Source organism: Haliotis rufescens, unplaced genomic scaffold (assembly GCF_023055435.1).
Source record: "Haliotis rufescens isolate VD_foot unplaced genomic scaffold, xgHalRufe1.0.p SCAF_4, whole genome shotgun sequence".
NCBI lineage: Eukaryota > Metazoa > Mollusca > Gastropoda > Lepetellida > Haliotidae > Haliotis > Haliotis rufescens.
In genome coordinates, this window is record NW_025964112.1 from 46,359,975 (window position 1) to 46,378,770 (window position 18,796).

At 38.5% G+C, this 18,796-nt stretch overlaps 1 long non-coding RNA gene across 1 annotated transcript in view; it reads right to left on the reverse strand.

Moving 5' to 3' along the window:
* Nucleotides 1-18,796, reverse strand: part of LOC124152056 — a 90,570-nt gene that overhangs the window by 58,516 nt on the left and 13,258 nt on the right. The window contains exon 2 of the long non-coding RNA XR_006863458.2: nucleotides 9,700-9,738. This is a non-coding gene — a long non-coding RNA (uncharacterized LOC124152056). The remainder of the gene's footprint in view (nucleotides 1-9,699; nucleotides 9,739-18,796) is intronic.

An 18,796-nucleotide genomic window follows, 5' to 3' on the forward strand; every position in this document is an offset into this window, starting at 1 on the left:
CGAGGCAATGGCGATAACTACGCTGAAATGAAGGAGGTGCAAAATTAATATAGGTAACAGGTCGCCCAGACGCCGCCATAGACAGTTTTACTGCCGTATTTGATACGTACAGTGTGCGGCCATGTTGCTGTCTGTGTGACGAAAACCGGCCCAGACGGTGCTGGTTTACGGTTGTCGTAAAAATTAAACCGTGACCCGATTGTCGCGACCGACGTCAGAATTTTGTGACACTTCGGGTGAATGTATAATGCAGGATGCTTGTCACTGTAAAAAATGCTTTCGCAAAAGAATGGCAATAATTTGAGTAACTGTACACAACATCTGCATTCATAACAAAATGGGCCTGTAAATAATGTAGATAAATATCGAAAATAGAAACGACTTTTCCTAAAAGGCTTAAAACTTAATGTATGATGATTTTGGTCTGTCCAGCTAGTTTCTCGTTTTATAGGTGGAGCACGAGACCACGGTGGCCAAAGACGCTGCAGTGCGTACAGTAGTCATTAGCTACGTCCCTTTACCGCGCCAGGATCCGCTGGTCGCGAGTGATAATTAACCATGTTAGTGATTATTGGCTTCAGCACCATACTGATACCTATGCTCATGGGTTCAAAAATATAATATCGTCTAAAACCTGCATCACTTTTTTCCCACACGAAGCTGACTCGCCGTGAAGCTGTAATATTTTTCAAAGCGGCGTAAAACACAACTCACTTCCTCTTTCTACAACTTCTTACGACATGACGAGGCACATCTGTGCAGATAAAAAAGTAAACACGATAAATCTGTCCACAATGATGAAGTCTTTGTTGCCTAAAAAAGTATAAAAAATCAAAACACGTAATGCTGAAAGGCACATCTGACCTTTTTATAAAAATGCTATAACTAATTGGTCATACATTGTCGCTTGTTAATATGTCGTTATATCAGTTATATATGTATTTTAAATGATTCGTATATCCAACACACACGCACACACACGCACACACGCGCACGCACGCACGCGCACACAGGCACACGCAGACATCCTTTACCACATTCTGTTATTCTGAGCACCATATCTGCCAACGTCTTGATGCGTGTCCATCTGTCTGTATGTCGTATGTCTGTATGTCGTATGTCTAATCAGGAACCTACGCCATGTCTGACTGACTGACTGTCTGTATGTTAATGTGTCTGTCTGACCTGTGAACTATAAATCTGTCCATCTGCCAGTCTGCGAGAAACGTCCGCCCACTGACCTGACCATCAGTTTGTTTATATACAAGTCTGACTGTACATCAGTCTGTCCACCAGTGTGTCTGTTAATCATCTTGTTTTGCTGTCAGCATTGCCGTGTGTAGATTTGAGTCAGTCCAAATATACATATTTGATAAGGCTTTGCTCGATTCTAACTTTCAAGTTACGAAAAACTTTGAAATATTGTTATAAAAATCACGACGTTGGCATGTGACTGACAACTAAGCATTTTTTTCTTTTTAACACTTCTTACTCCATGATCAGTAGTAAATCAGTATGGGTGAAAAAGACCACAGCCTGTCTGGCCAAAGATGAATGTTTTTATCTCATGAGAGCCTAAATATCTCCACACACGGAAGTGCGGAATCTGATACTATCCAAATCAATCTCAAAATGTTATGGATATTTTTTAAACAATGCGATCTACTGGGTCCTCGTAACTTTTTTAAACATTCCTTATTTGTGTATTACATTTCGAAATTTGACGCATCTGCGACAAAAATGATGTCCGACACAATTCCCTGTTTTGACTTGTACCTTTCCTGTGTTTTTCGGGGGTGAACAATTGACTTGCCTTTGCGTGTGTTTGTTATGGCAGGATACTCTCACATTATCGCGAACACCAGGTATCATCACTATCTGACCGTGGTTCAAAAACAAATGTTCATAGTATATAGTCTCTGAGATTTCTGATGAATAGGGACATTTCGCTTTTATTTGATCTCTTTCATTCCACCAAGTTTTTCTATCCCATTGTCATCTACCCCAGCATGTATAAATTCGGTGTGCGTCTCTTATTTATTCGTATTAGGATTATATTGGGTTCGAATCCCAGTTTTCCCCTCATTGAGATCATTGGTTTGACAACTCAATTCCCGTTGTCTTTGGATTCACACAAGTTTAGAAGTCATAGAAATTGAATTTCCTTTACTTCCTAAAGAATGGTCTTTTTTCACAGTCTTGCTAGTTTATCCTGTTATGATCCTATTGATTTACGTGTGTTAGTACCAAACCCTTGGTTTCACCATTGTGGATAACCTCTACAGTCAGTGCTACTTTGGACATTCCCCTTACATTCCGTTGTGGTCTGATACTAATACTGCATAATTCATTCATTCACTCATTAGTCCCATTGAGTGAATATTGTACAATGCAACATTTATCAATATCACGGCTATAATTGACAAGGAAATCGATACTTTGTTTAAGAAAGAGTCTAAGAACTGCGCTACATGGGACTGTCTGCACACATTCAGTTGTTACATCGTAGCTCACCCATCCGCTCATCCACCAACTCATCCAGGATCTCATCCACCTTCTCACCTACCCACTCATCCATCCACGCACTCAACCATCCACTCACTCACCCAGCCACTTAACCAACCACTCACACATCCACACACTCACCCAAGAACCCATAAACCCCAGAATCCCCACTTTCCTCTCTCCTTCAAGAACCCATATACCCCAGAATCCCCACTTTCCTCTCTCCTTCAAGAACCCATATACTCCAAAATCCCCACTTTCCTCACTCCTTCAAGAACCTATATACTCCACAATCCCCACTTTTCTCTCTCCTTCAAGAAACCATATACCCCAGAATCCCCACTTTCCTCTCTCCTTCAAGAACCCATATACCCCAGAATCCCCGCTTTCCTCTCTCCTTCAAGAACCCATATACCCCAGAATCCCCACTTTCCTCACTCCTTCAAGAACCCATATACCCCAGAATCCCCACTTTCCTCTCTCCTCCAAGAACCCATATACCCGAGAATCCCCACTTTCCTCCAAAAACCCATCTACCCCAGAATCCCCACGTTGAGTCTACGTGCACTCTGTTCCCTCCCGTGCCACTGTCAATAAGTTGGTAATAACTCCCCCTCCCCTCCGTCTGTTTACACACACTCCTGCCCTACAAGTCCCCCCTCATTCCAACAATAAACTTTAATGGTAAGAGTGCCACAATTAAATTACAGCACCACAAGGCCAGCGTGATAAGACTCCCTACGAGTAAACACATCTTATCGGATGACCAGTTTACACACTCGGTCTTTATGTTACTATAGAAATTATCTGTCGTGTATCCCTTAAATTTTCTCTTGGTCTACAACGATAATGTATAGCGCTTTGACCTTTAACTTCCACGGCAGATGATTTAAAAATAGAATGATGCGATCATTGAAAAGCTTGTTATGTGGACTTATATTTAATGTAAGCACGTCACTAAGTTCGTTCGAATTAATATGGCGTCTTGATAATGACAATTCGTTGTCGGGGACGTTATATCATCAGGGGTCTGTCGCCATTGATACGTTCCAAACTGTTTGGCTATGGTTTGCACAGAAGGTAATTATATAAACGAATCTAGGAGACATGCATTAAACATTAGGGAAGTGTGTTTATAAAAACGACTAATTCGGTGTCATTTGCATGATTATATAGGGTTTGTATAAATTGCCGGTTGGAATGCGTTGTTTTCTAAGAGAAATTCCAATATACAACTTTTGTTTCCTTAATATGCATATATATTGAATACAGATTATGTTGCCATAATTGTGAATCATACGTGAATAGGTATGATATTTCATCTTGATTTTATTCTTACATCTGTTACAGTAATCGAAAGTTATGTGGAATGCACGTGTTACACTTTCAGCGACATATGAACGAGTTCAAGAAACTACGTTCATATTTTTACTTGTGGTCAATCAGTTTTATGTGAAATAAATAAATAAACATTTGTTTATTTCAATGAATTATATGTGTCATATACAGGTCGGCATTTCGTGAACACCTGGTGTCATCATATATTTTCCGCGATCAATTCACATAAGTGTCACCGCCATGTTGCTTTATACCCCCAATGAAATCTGTTTCGGCGGATAATCGAGACAAGTTATTCTCTGGTATTGTGTTTTTTAGTATAGAATCAAGTAATCATAATTGTTTTGAGTTACAATGATCAGCTGTTCGTAGGAGAAATGTGTAGATTTGATACCGGTAAACTGAACTTGAAACCTAGGATTGATTAATCAGAATCAAATATTTCTATAATAATAGTACAATTGCAGCACCCATATTTCCACAATTATATTCAATATCCGGAATGGGCTTAACCCTTAAAATGTATTAGAATCTGGACTTCACTACGAAAGTGTTATCTCAAGTGTAACATTCGTTATAATTACATTTGTAATTGCATAATTCGGATGTTTACCATGAGATCCCATTGTGAAAATACACACTATACAGGCCGCCTCCGTGGTCTAGTGGTAGAGCGTCCGCCCGGAGAGCGGAAGGTCCGGGGTTCGATCCCCGACCGCGTCATACCAAAAGACGTTAAAAGGTGGAACTTGTTGTTACCCTGTTTGGCGCTCGGCATTAAGGGGCTAAAACAAGTATCGGTTTGGAGTCAGTTTTCTGTGTCTGAGTGGGATATTCATGCTCAACTTGCAGCTTTCACTATAAATCGGTATCAGTCCGGACTAGTACAAGCAGCCACTCACACACGTGCATGCACGTCGCTAAGAAAGTGCTATAATCTTGGACGCGACGTTAAACCTAATTTCACCTCACCTCATATATAAATACCCGGTGTCATTATTAAACACATTCGTTCATTTAGACGCATTTTGACTCACTGACTCAATCCAGATGTTGTCAAAAGCCTTTATCAACCTGACTCAGTTCAAAAACGATACGACCCGTAAAGATTCCGGGGTAGAATTGGTCTTCAGCAACCCATACTTGCCGTAAAAGGCGACTATGCTTGTCGTAAAAGGCGACTAACGGGATCGGGTGGTCAGGCTCGCTGACTTGGTTGATACATGTCATCGATCCCAATTGCGTGGATCGATGCTCGTGATGTCAATCACTGGATTGTCTGGTCCAGACTCGATTTTTTACAGACCGCCGTCATATAGCTGGAATATTGCTGAGTGCGGCGTTAAACAACAAACAAACAAATCATAAACGATACATTAGCATGTCCTTTGAGCACATACACCTATAAATTGTGATAAATGACAAGTCGACGTGGAAGGTAAATGGATCTGTTCCCGGCGTGGTATTTACAACGTGCTGAGATTTCGTAAGCTACACTACACTACACAGTCATGCATTTATGTTCTTTGAGTTGTGGGTCAAGGCTATTACTATAATTATACACATATCCCCTGAGGAATAATTGTACATGTCTGCCGCGTCCTATAGCAATTGCGTGGCTGGATATGTCACCCACTTGTCAATTTCATGGCTTAAGAAATAGATTACAAATCGGCTAAACAGACATTGTAAAGTGGAATTGAGGTACCTACATAAACACGCATGCATAAATAAGCCACAACAATATCTATATGATAGAGATGGAGGGAGAGGGGGCGTGGGGTTTGGCTGTGTGTGTGTGGAGGAAGGGGGGGGGGGGGGGGGGGGGGGGGTAGAGACTTCTCTGTGCGTGTTGCATGGTTATGTTTCATAAATTCACGGTTTTGGGATGTATTTTCCAAATTAGATTTTTAGAGGTGCAAAACCAGATTTGTAAATATAATTACAATGTATCTATGGCTCTTTTAAGGAAAATGTAATCTACACATTTAATTCTTTTGAGAACTGCACGCTTAACCAAAACCCCTTCGAAACGGACCCCGGAAAAGCCGTTTACTTGCTGATGGGGAGGTTTTTTCAACGTATGCCATAGTAAACGCTGAACATACACTTCAATGCATTGTCTCGCATCTCTCTGCGATAACCACATCAAATTTATTTTATTGAAACATTTGGGTGAGTGCATTTCATGAAACCTCTATGGTATACCTGCATTGGGTTATCAACCATCCTCAATTATCCAGGCTATTATATCTCCATTCTATTTGATAAACAGGCCTTTCAAAACTCTAACATAGCACAGAATTTCGCTCGCCCATGAGTGCAATTTGATTGGATGGCTGTTCTCAGGGTCATACATCCTGGAACAGGGTCAGGATGAAGCTTGCGATGGGTCATGGCATTTATCCTTATAGAATGATCATATAATACTCTGCATAAGCGAGGATAGTTGCCCATATCAGGTAAAAAATAAATACTGAATCTTTGATCTTGTATATAACGTAAAAATTATAAAATCTAACAATATTAATAACAACGTTTCAAAATGGCCACAGCACCTAAAATTCAATCGTGTATTGAAACACAGGGCACTGTCTTAGCTTCAAACCATGTGGAAATTGTCTAGTCCAAAGTAGGGGTATCGATTCCCTCAAGAGTTGTCCGCCCTTGCATGTTGTAACTGGTTCCGGATTGCGGTTTTGTTCACGCTAAATATGTACAAACTGGAACCAGTTCCGTTTCCATTTTGTGAAGACAAAATTCTATATTCATAAGCCTCGCATGATACAGACTCTTACAATTCACTAATAACAAATGTTATTCAAACGTAATTGTATATTCTATGATTATGATAAAAACATTTTTATACCGACATATATGTTTACAATGAATCCTCGGGTGCTCTAACGAGTGAGTGAGTGAGTGAGTGAGTATGGTTTTACGCCGCTTTTAGCAATATTCCAGCAATATCACCAGAAATGGGCTTCACACATTGTACCCATGTCGGGAATCGAACCCGGGTCTTCGGCGTGACGACCGAACGCTTTAACCACAAGGCTACCCGACCGCCCCGTGCTCTAACGATCAATACCACACTGCTTTAGCCCACAACGCTTTGTATAGAACTGTATCAGAAGAGCAACTTGCAGAATACGCCCATCACAAAAGTTTGATTGACAGGTAACACTTATTACGTTGTAATAGCTTTCAAACAAACTGTTTCCACTGACAATATGCGTTTTATGAGCAACATCAAACTTGGGTCTGTCGCTGCAGATCGTACTATAATACCGTTACAATAGCTGTCAATCAAGCCGCAGTGGTTTATTACAAATCGAGATGGCAATATCTGTTTGATTATCAAACAACTTGATCTGTCTGTAACCCTGTCAATCACGCATGAATGACACTTCTATAGTGGTATGTATTGCACAGCAAATGCTTTACATAACAACTACTACTTTTCCATACCTGTCAATCAAATTGTCAATATCATTATGTACAGCGTAACGTTGCTTGCACTATTACCCTGATGAATAGTCGACTATTCAATTACTATTTTAGAGAAATAGTTCAGTTTACACAGGGAAAAACGGATTTCCATTGGGATGGTTTTGAAGGACGTGCAAGTGCTCTAACCCCAAGACATGTTTTAATTTGAAATTTAATTCTATTAACGTTCCGATTTTATGAATCATGTTTTAACCGAATTGTTAATTTATACTATGTATAATGGTATTAATATTCAATGAAAGCGTTCTGGCATCACAAATGACATGAATCTATTCACAAGATTATACAAACAAGATTTCATGCGTTTTTTTATGAAATGAATTTTTTCTTCAAACACATTCACAGTATTACATACATCTGAAAATCGTTCAAGGAGTATTTTTGTCATTCAAATGAAATCGTGCCTTTACAAAGAGCAACAGGGATTACAAGAAAGATACGAATTGCTTTCAAATGTACACCTGTTGGCTATCAACAGTAATTATTCCACTCATCAATCATGCTGACATCTACATCGGATCAAACGACACGTGTCGGCATGTCGAATGACAAGGGTATGAAAACGACATTGATATGAACACCGTCTTCAGCCTGCTTCCACTGACCTTCCCCATTATCGAGTGCGGCTGCATAAGCCTTGTGGCTATTCTTGAAATATACACATGTATATATCAGTACTACACCTTGCTCCTTACAATGTGTCAACGGACGAAGGGTTGTCAGTTTGTCAGGTACATTCAAAGCCCTCAGATGTCCATTTCATGACAAGTTAGTTTTCAATGGGCTTTGATCTTCTCCGCAAGGTAACTCATAGCACTGTTATTGAATGTATATGCCAGCGTATCGGACACTAACAGATTGGTGATTTATCAGAATGTGTACGTTGTGGATAGTTTGTGTTAAAGAATGTGTTTCCAACCTATAACATGTCCTTGCGATTTTGTCCGACATGTATTGCGCGTGGAGTCACGTGTGGCAGTCTGGAATTGACTGATGTAGATTTCACTCGTGTTTATTCAACGCCTATGATATGTACACGACAGCATAGTGGTGCTAAGTGTGCAAATGCTATTTGTATAGATGAAGTGGTTAAAGTTTTGAAACGTTACTCACAATATCAATAATGTCTCATTTCAATATGTAAAACATTAATTTTAACGTCTCTGCCTCGCTCGATCGTTTTGTTCAGTTCAAACATATTTGTCTGTGTCATTTCTCGTGTAAATATAGAACATATCACATAGTTATAAATTATGTATTTCTCGATTTAACCTTTCGGGGGGCGTGTATGTGACCCGGATATGGATTATTGTGACAAAAAGGACTCACAGACTTCGTCAAGTAAGTGTAAACAAAAAAATCCAAAAGGTTTAAACAACATATGGAGTTTAATTATGGGGGGGGGGGGGGGGGGGGGGATTTTTAAAAATAGAAAACAGCCACACCCACCCCCGTCAAATAAAGTATAAAGTTAACTACGGCCTTGTTGTGGTAACTTAAATATTAGATTTATTCATTTCTGCTATATAGTTAATAACTACTATTCCTTATTTGAAAACTGTTTGAATACGGTTAAATGAATCCGTTTGCTGGACATTATATTGAGTAATTCTCTCGGTACGAAGAATCGGTACGTGAGACAATACAATGTTGAAATAAAAAAAAAAATGTCAGTCACTACCATGTTTATACTTCCATACAACTCTCATATAAATGCCGAACAGTACAATTTCAATATCAAGTAGTGTATACTTTATAAAAGTATAAAAGTATTATTCCCCAAAACATTGCTATATTTGCATTTCCTCAACAAAACAAGTGATTGTATTCTATCATAATATATTTAGTACCAATTCGTGATGTATTGACATTAACGTTCTATGTATATCAACCTGTGACAAATGGTTAATTTACTGTATACTACATGTATAGAGATTCAAAGCGACCTATATCATACAAATAAAACAATTATTAAAACATCGTTTATGATGAAAGTTTGTAAACGTTATAATAAATGCATTAAATAAAGACATGATTAAATCGTTGTGATGTTCTTCTTCATATTGCTGAAAACACCTGGCGGCACATTTCTTCTTTTCAGTCCCAAGGGGATCATAACGCACTCCTTTGTATCATAAATATGTGTGATTGTTGTGATTATTCATATTAATGTAGGGCGGAGGGTAGCCTAGTGGTTAAAGCGTTCGCTCGTCACGCCGAAGACCGGATTCACCACATGGGTACAATGTGTGAACCCCATTTCTGGTGTCCCCCGCCGTTATATTGCTAGAATATTGCTAAAAGCGGCGTAAAAAAAACCTCAATATAAATATACTAACTTACCTGGTCAACGCGAAATCAGTGTCTGTGTGAAGATAATATCTGCAATGTAAACATTGAGTTTATTAATATGAAATCATAGTATAAATGCATGAATACTATAAACATCAACGACGAATGCTCAACTGAATATATCAACGATCTGATTCAGTAGCCGATCAATTCTAACTTATCGTACGCCTAATACCTGTGTGTACTAATTTAGCAATGACGGGCATTTCGTTGGAAAAATTATGAACGAACAGATTGCTTTAGCTAGCGCGCAGATGATGTCATAGATATGCGGAATTACCTCATCGTGTCACATATTAGTATCTGTTACAGATGAATGAACTGGCATCGGTTGCTGAAGCTTGTAGTTCATGGAATCTCTACGTCTCAGATGCGTTTGTTGTACGACCGGTAGGGGATTTTATCGAAAAAAATTGAATTGTCCCCGAGAATTTTTGAAAAGAATACTCCTGCTTCAGACTTAAAAAAAAGAGAATTTGTCTGCCACAATATCAGATGGTCGCTCCCTCAAACGTGTTTTCGAATCATATTTAGTCTGGTACGAGTTATCTCCCTCTGTGAATCCACAACTGTTTTGTGGAACTTCTCGCATTCTTGTTTTTATCACTGTGCAAAAGTATGAGTTCTGCTCAGTAATCAAGTCGAATTAAACTTTTGTGAAGTTAAATGTTCAAATATGTGTTTCTGCCTGTACGTCGATCTGATAAACACACCTAGGTTATACTATTTATCCTGACACTCCTGAAGTGTGTTTCCTAGAAGCGAAGAGAATTACATTTTCACCTGTACGTGATGATGAATATGCAAATGATGTTAATTTGAATAGAGACAGAATAAACGCGGTCGGTCTTCGGCTCTGTTGAATTTTGTTTTTCATTCAAGGCGTGGTGGATTAGCTCTATGGGTAACGCGTGTGCTGGAAACCGGGTTCGATTCCCAACATTGGTACAATGTGAAGTTCACTTCTGGTGTCACAAGCTCTGATGTTGCTGGAATATTGCTTAATATGGCGTAAAACAATACTCACTCGCTGTACTTTGTTCTGTAATTTAAACGTGGGGATTTTAATTATAATTTAACTCATATGTTATATGATATTTTTCACAATAATGAAATTAATATGTCTCACCATTTTTAAAAGATGATAGCTATATTGAAATTAATTAACGGCTTTGCGATTTATATTATCTGTATATTTTAATATTTCTGTTTTCTTTGTTACCTTGTCAAGCACAACATTTTTCTTTCTATAAAAGACAAGAAGGTTGCAATGTTACCGCCTTCGTTCGCCTGAAAGTTCACTTCAACTCAGCTGAGAAAAAAACCCTGGATTTAAGAATCGTTATGACCTAACGTTAAATGGGTCTTCGGTGTTGATATATTTCACAAGTAGACTGCCTGTATTATGTATGTGCTGTCAAATCGATTGTTCGTGGGCAATAAGACAGTATTTTACTACCGTTTCAGAATGGCAGTACAAACATATTGTGTTGTGAATCTTTCGGTCAAAGGGAGGTCACTCGTGTGGGACATTTGACCACTGTGAACCATGCAACCGGCAATGGTTCTTCTCTATGTAAATTATGTGTTTAATTATGAATATTTAATGCATCGTTATTTATTGTTCCAAACTATACACATTACATAGAAAGAAAGTATCAATCTGACAAAATAAGATTTTTTTATCATTGCTTACAATTAACGTTTTAAAATTATTTAAAAAATAAAAACATTTAAAAAAAATACGATTTAAAAACACGGTTAAATAAATGGTTCTTCAGATCAAGCATTGTGTACTGTCATCGTTAAAAAAATGGTAGGTTTAGTTTCTTGTGGTAGTTAAAACAAATCCATGACCTAACCATAACCTTTGAATAAGTAAATGCCATTGTTTAAATTAAAGGAAGCTATTGAGAGATACCCAAAGGCTTGAAGACGTCGAGTAACACGTGAACTAAAAACGCCACAATACTGAAATCCCTTTTTACAGGAACCTCTGTGTTTACACAGAAATTACTACATGACTGTCAGATACATCTTATCTTACAACGAGTAATTTCGAAACGTATCTAACGAGCGATAGCGACTCAGATAGGTTTTGAAAAAAACGAGTTGTAAGATAAATGGCACGAGTGCAGTAATCTATTTCTTGCACAATTCATCGAAAAAATGCATATTTTTTCTGTTCTCATGATCGTTTGATTCTCATGGTCGCATTAATACCTAACACAATAGTCGTCCGACTTACTGCTTACTCATATTCAGTGTGACCTTCCATCGACCCAAAAAAGTTTCTGTGGATTGTCAAGACAATGGTGCTAGTGTAATCTGGATATGATGAAAGAACATATATTAAACACACTAAAACTCTTGAACTTTCGACACAGACGTAGGTGCATTCGACACAAGCGCGTTAAACCTATCAATGCACTGCGATCCGGAAAGTAGTCCGTCACCAAATAACCAATCACAGATTCACGGACCTTGAAATCGACATTTGTTTTGTTTTCCCATCCACAGGTGTGTACGAAACAACAATACATCTTCCTTATTGAAAGCTATTTTTAAACGACTTTTGGTTAAAAAAGCCCACGACGCTTAAAGTAAGCCTCGCTTTGGACATAAGCGGCGCTTGAAATGAATGATCGATGGCTACCTTTAAAACGTAACAGATCATACAACAGAGGTAAATTGGAACGTATTCAGTTGTGCTTTATCTCCCCTGATCAGGAGTCCGTACGACAGATATTGACATGACACCTTGCCCCCTCAACCCCCCCCCCCCCCCCCCCCAACCCCCCCCCCCCCCCCCCCCCCCCCCCCCCCCCCCGTCAGCCCCAACCCTTCACTGACAGGCAGCCGTGAACCCGATGAACACGCAAGTTCGTTGAGCCCCAGGGTAGATGGCTTTGCCGATAGGCCTAGATTAGAGGCGGGATTGTCATGTCTTTCATATATACACGAATCAATTTCATCTGAAATGTACATGTAATGTATTAGGTCCTGTCACCCAGAACGTTCAGTACATGTCAATATCAAAAAGTACCGATGGTGATGGGAGATTATGTGCGAAGTAGCGCAGGGAGAGATTAGCGTATAAGTGACTGGGTATGTTTGAGGGGGTGGGGGTTATGAGAGTGGGGGTGCCGGGGAGAGGGGGCAGCTCGTGTTGGACCACGGGTTGAGGGGAGAGCGGAAAAAGTGGGAGAGGGGTGTGGAAGGCGTGGGGATGGATTTGAGAATAGATGATAACATATAAACTTTGTAAGGATGAGGGTACCAATCAATTAATATGCAGCTATTATATGAATAGGTAGACTTGTCACTGAGTAAAACATATGTTTTCAATCACCGCTGATCATTTGGTGTCATCAATACACCACAGAACAAAACCCAATTACTCATTTGGTTTGAAGCGAAGCATCGACGTCACAACGACGTAACACGAACGATGTGTCTGAACAGCTGTTACCAACAGAAATGCTGTTGTACAACAACATTGCAGCTGGTGCTGTAACAGATGATCGAGCGGTTGTTGTAATTTGGGGAAATATTAATCAGCATTCATGACATTTAGATTTTTTTGTATCAGAACAGACCAGATCCCTTGCGTCTGTGTCAGAAACCATTATGAAATATCGAAATCAAACGTCCAGCCACCAAATGTCACAACGACTTACCCTTCCGGGTCAGAAACCTACACAAAATTCGTTAGATATATCATCGACTGATTAACCTTTCTGCATGCACATAATCACATAATTGACAGTCCTGTAACAGCTGATCTCGAGACGGACATGACAGCAAATCTAACCCTCACGTGACTTCCCAGGTGGTTGGAAGCGATGTTCATTGCATTGATCATGTTGTCAAATGTTGTCAGCTGTTGACAACTAATCCTCCATGTTTAGTTGATCTATCAGGCCTTCTGATTTACCGTTAGATAATGTGGGTTCATACGGGTGATGTCCCCTCTGGTAGATCCACGGGATGTTGCTCGACATTAGCGCTTCAAGTTTGCGGTATACGGTTTAATGATGGTGGATTAGGATGTCATCTGATAAAATGTTAGATTATTTTTAAATGATGTTTTAGGAAGCTTTTGTCATTGACACGTTGATGGTGGTGTTGGTAAGTGTGAACTTTAAGCCCGTTTTATGAAGTTTGTATGATGGTGTGACTTCAAAGATGCGACCCCCCAGATACGAGTAAAGAGACTGATCTGAAGGAGTTTCGCAGGTACATTTCAAAATACAAAAGATGTGATGCTTTACCTTCGATATGGCCGAAGCCGCGACTGAGTGTGCAGATTGGGTGGGGTGGCTGCGGTGGCTGCGGTGGCGCTTTTAGGGTAGTTGACTAGATCTGGTGTGATGGGTTCCAGTTTTTATGGGTGTGGGTGGGTGGGGTGGGGTTGGGTGAGGTTGGGGGTGGGCTGATCACACGATAGAGTAACGGAATCATATCAGTACATTATACTTTAACGGAAGGCTTCGATTGTTAAACATGTAACTACAGTTATATTACAGTGGGGCACAATTTTAACAGCTAACATGGCGGTATTCTGTTCGATCTAAATATTCAATAAGATATTGACCTGAAAACTTTAAAGATGGCTGGTCTAAATTCAGAACACTTGTCAATTACAGCCTGAGGTTGATATTTATGTTTGTTAATGTAATACATGGAGTATATATTTTTTCTAAACAATACATACATATAAAACAGATCATGGAGGTAGTAGGAGAGAAAAATAAGAAAACGTACTTTATGGCTAACAATTTCTGGTTTATTGGCTATAGCGACGTTTCTATGTAGATTCCGACACCGTTATCAAGCTAGACTACAACCAAGTGAAGAGTGGTAAACGAGAATGCCAATCAAACATTAGTAGGAGAGGAGAAGAAGTTTATTCTCGTTAATCACAAATAGTGATATATTTTATTTAGAGCTGATGTTTGATAAGACATTTACAAAATACATGATCAAACAGAACAGTAATAAATTAATGCATTCATAGACCTTGCCTGATATCATCTATTTTTGTTATAAGTGCCTGTAAGTACATTGCATTATCAGGATAAGATGTTCCTAGTTGGATATTTACAGAAGTATTGAGGTAACATGAGGTTTAAGTATGACAGTCGTGGGCAGTGTAACAGGTAGGAAAAAATATTCAAACATTTACTTGATTATAGATCATGTTTTTCCACAAAACATGTTTGGAAAGGTTCGTCTCTATATGAAATACTTTCCGCGTGGCATAATTAAACGCCCTTTAAGCTAGGCTGCGGCCCTGGGTGAACGGTCTCTCGTACACATGTTGATAGCTCATCGTTACATCCAGAAAATAATTATGATGGAGAGGAAATCTATCGAATAATTAAGATAAATGAGACTAAAAGCTGAGATGTTATCTAAATTCGCAAAAACAAAAACAAGCTAAAAATGCTCCCCTTGTAAGAAAAACCGTTGGGCAACGATCTTAATTAATACAGGGTATTTCAAACATGTCCTGAGAACATTATTCTTGTTGTGGCGTCGACAGATTTTCACGGCAAACGCTCTTTAATGATTGAAGCTCTCAAACTGTTAAATTTGTCAAGTTTTCAGCGGGTAATCTTAGGCTTGTCGGCAACATCAAAGGGACGCTTCCTTCATTCGGCGTCTGTTGCTGTGGGCTAAATATATTTATCTTAATAGTTGACGGCAAACGCTTACCACACTCAAGCTTGTCTAGATGGCACTAAGTCAAACGGGATGACATAGGCAGAGCACAACTGGGGAATACACCGTAGACTTATTAACGAGATTTTTGCACTGAATTGAACCGCCCCGCGTTTGTATATAATGGTAGTTTCTATATTTACATATTTAAAACATCTACTTTGTTTGGAATTTTAAGTTTAAATTTTGTCGAGTAAGCAAACTTAATTTTTTGAGTGCCCGTTGCTTTGATAAATTTTGCAGTGTATGGTTTTTAACTCAGGGGGATTAACGTTATGAAGAAAGATTGAGCGTGGTTAAAATTTTAATATATATAAGGATGAAAACGAAATCGATGAATTTACATATTCAAATAGATCCTTGTGTTGTTTAAAACAGCCCAAACTAACTTGTTTATTTGTAGGTACAATAATAAACATTATATAATGATGGATTTTGTTTAATGAAAACGCTTTTTATAATACCTAAAACAACATTTCTCAATTTTAATGAATTCCTATAAAGCATTTATTCTGATTTCTGTAAATGATACGGATCCAGATAGATAAATACAATTTGCTATTGATTAAAATGAATAAGTGTCAATCAATGAAAACGTGACCCGTTAAGGTATCGAGGCACGACATTTACTGAACCCAGTCTTGTAGGGCGAAAAAAACTCTCGTGTGTTAATTACTCGCAAGCTTTTCTCGTTTGTCTTATGAATCAGTTTACTGACGGTCATTACTGACTTTGCCAAAGTTGAAATGAATTTAAGCAACGACATCTTTGTGATGTATTGATGCTGATGATGAAATAAACACCATCAACACAACTGTAACATGTTTCAGTGGTGATGACCTTAATGACAATCACCGCACCAATATTTTCAAACTCTAAGTTCCTAACAATGTTTACACCAAATATTATCATCATCAAATATAAGTAAATACTTTTGATTTTAAATTTGAAGGTTTATTGGTAAGTATAAGTGTATTTATTTATTGGTTGAAAACACTGTAGATTCTCCGAGAGAACCGGGTTAGAATAGGTTCCCAGTATTTCATTGCTCCTGAAAGCGACTAAACTGGGTTGGATCGTCAGCCCATGTGACTTGGCTAATGCGAGTCATCGTAGTCCGAGGGCCTGGTCCGGTGCTCACTATTTCAGTCACTGGTTTGTCGGGTCGATTTACAGACCGTTCTGATATAGCTTGAATATTGCTGAATGGGAGACAACTAAACAACACTGCAAACGTACCAGTATATGCCGAATAGGAATTGGCAAAGATATATCCCGTTTAGCCCTGACGATTGGATGTGTGCCATTGTTTCCCGTTTGAAGTTAGTCAGATATATCATGTTATTTTCTTGAAAAATGTGTCTTTATATTACTTATATAAAACCACTTCAATTGGTTAACCTGATGAAATAAATACGGTTTTTAATTTAAAAAAAAATAATTCCAAGCTGTCAATGTAAAGAGGTCATAAAAAAAGAAAAGTGTGATTTTGATTTACCTCGAAAAAACACATACTGAACATATATTGAAACACAGACGTATACGACTTTGGTTGTTATAAATAATATATCACTTTTGTATGAGAAGGATACAAGCACCACATTTTCAATATATACACTGTATATCAGCTACACCAATACCGAACCAAATAATTGCAATAGGTACGTGTTATTCTGGATGTCGTTTATTCGTGTTACCCGCCAGTCGCTCGTGGCTCGGGCTGGGGATAAAAGACAGAGTTACCTCCCCTCGACCTTTAGCGACCCGATGCTAATATTTCATTCGGTCAACCGTGAGTTGTAGCAACTGGGGCCCCGCAAGACGAGTGTGATGTTACTCTCAATCCAGTAGAATGACTCGCAACAAACCACTGGCGCAGCGCATCACAGACAACGTGATTATCATATTAATCTTTCTATCAACGGCCATTCATCATGTTCGTACATGATATATATTGCTTATGAATAATTCAAACAACACTCTTACATAAAATCGAAATGAACTTTTATATCCCACATGTAAATATAATGGCGAAGGTGTATTTTTGTACAGTTAGAATGCAAAATTTATTTTTTACAGATGGGGTCACACGAAATTGGTGTCCTATTTCAGAAAAAAATATTATCATAAAACAAAAAGGACCATGATTAAATATTTCTTTGATTTCCTTGAATAATTATTTTATTAAATTTGTGACATAAAATCTCTTATCCTCTTGGGAATATTCCTAATTTGAAACAATGTACAAATCACGAAAAATGAATGAAATTTCGTTTCTGGGCAAATTGTCCCCAAAGCGTCATTTCAATAATAGTCGCCATGTGCACATTTTCGGAGTGCATCGACTTGGAAAAGGACATGTCTCGCTACAGAGCTCACCGCGTTTGGGAGAAAAATTGACATGTTTACGAGCTATGGGCCGTCAGTCCCAAGTTTATCGCTTAAGCGTTCGCCGTCCGTTTCAGTGACCACATGGCTCCCGCTCAAGCAACAGCCGACTTTACCTTGGTAAACAACAGAAGCCATTTTGAATGTTGCATTCTGGGTTAGAGTTCTCGAACTAGGAAATGTGCCGATTATTTTCTGTAAGTTTATTAAATTTCCATCCATATTTTACACATTCTGCTATTCAAATGTATGAATTGCCAAGTATTTCGTTAAATTAGTAAGAACGTATATATTCGCCCTCAATTTCAGTAAATGGATTATGACTAAATACCGTACGTATTTTGTGCTCAAACAATTACTTTACCACAGTGCAGGAACCATTGTAAACATCCTATTGTATTTCTGTACTTCAAATTATATCTTATTTAAACCCATTTGGCTGTAAGTCAGTTTAAATTATGGACAAACTTACTTCAATTCAAACATAAAATAGATGAGCATTCGTTATATAAATCCGTGGAGGTACATATTCGAAAACAAATTGAACAAATTTGATCTGTAGCAAAAATAATTTGTTAAAATCTTTGGGTAGTCGCCCGTAACGTTTGTCTCTGCGTGTCTGAATCTCGCCGAATTTTCGCTTTGTTTCTCCAAGGCTATAACTCATAGTTAAATCTTCCGACTTGGCAGTGCGAATACAAAACGTTGTATCATGAATTATTGCTCTGGATTATTAAGACCAAGCCAGATGGAACCAGGCAGTGTAAGCCGTTAGAATGACTCTAAAGTCGGTCTTTAGCCCGCATTAGGAAAATCAGACCTTCTTTATTTTAATGCTAAAAATTCAAAAGAAATGAGAATTAAATCTTTGACCATATGGACAAGCGAGATCATGAAATGTATGCTTGGCATCTGAATATTTATTACATTTCAAACTGACACCTTAATTTTACATACTCACATTTAACATTGA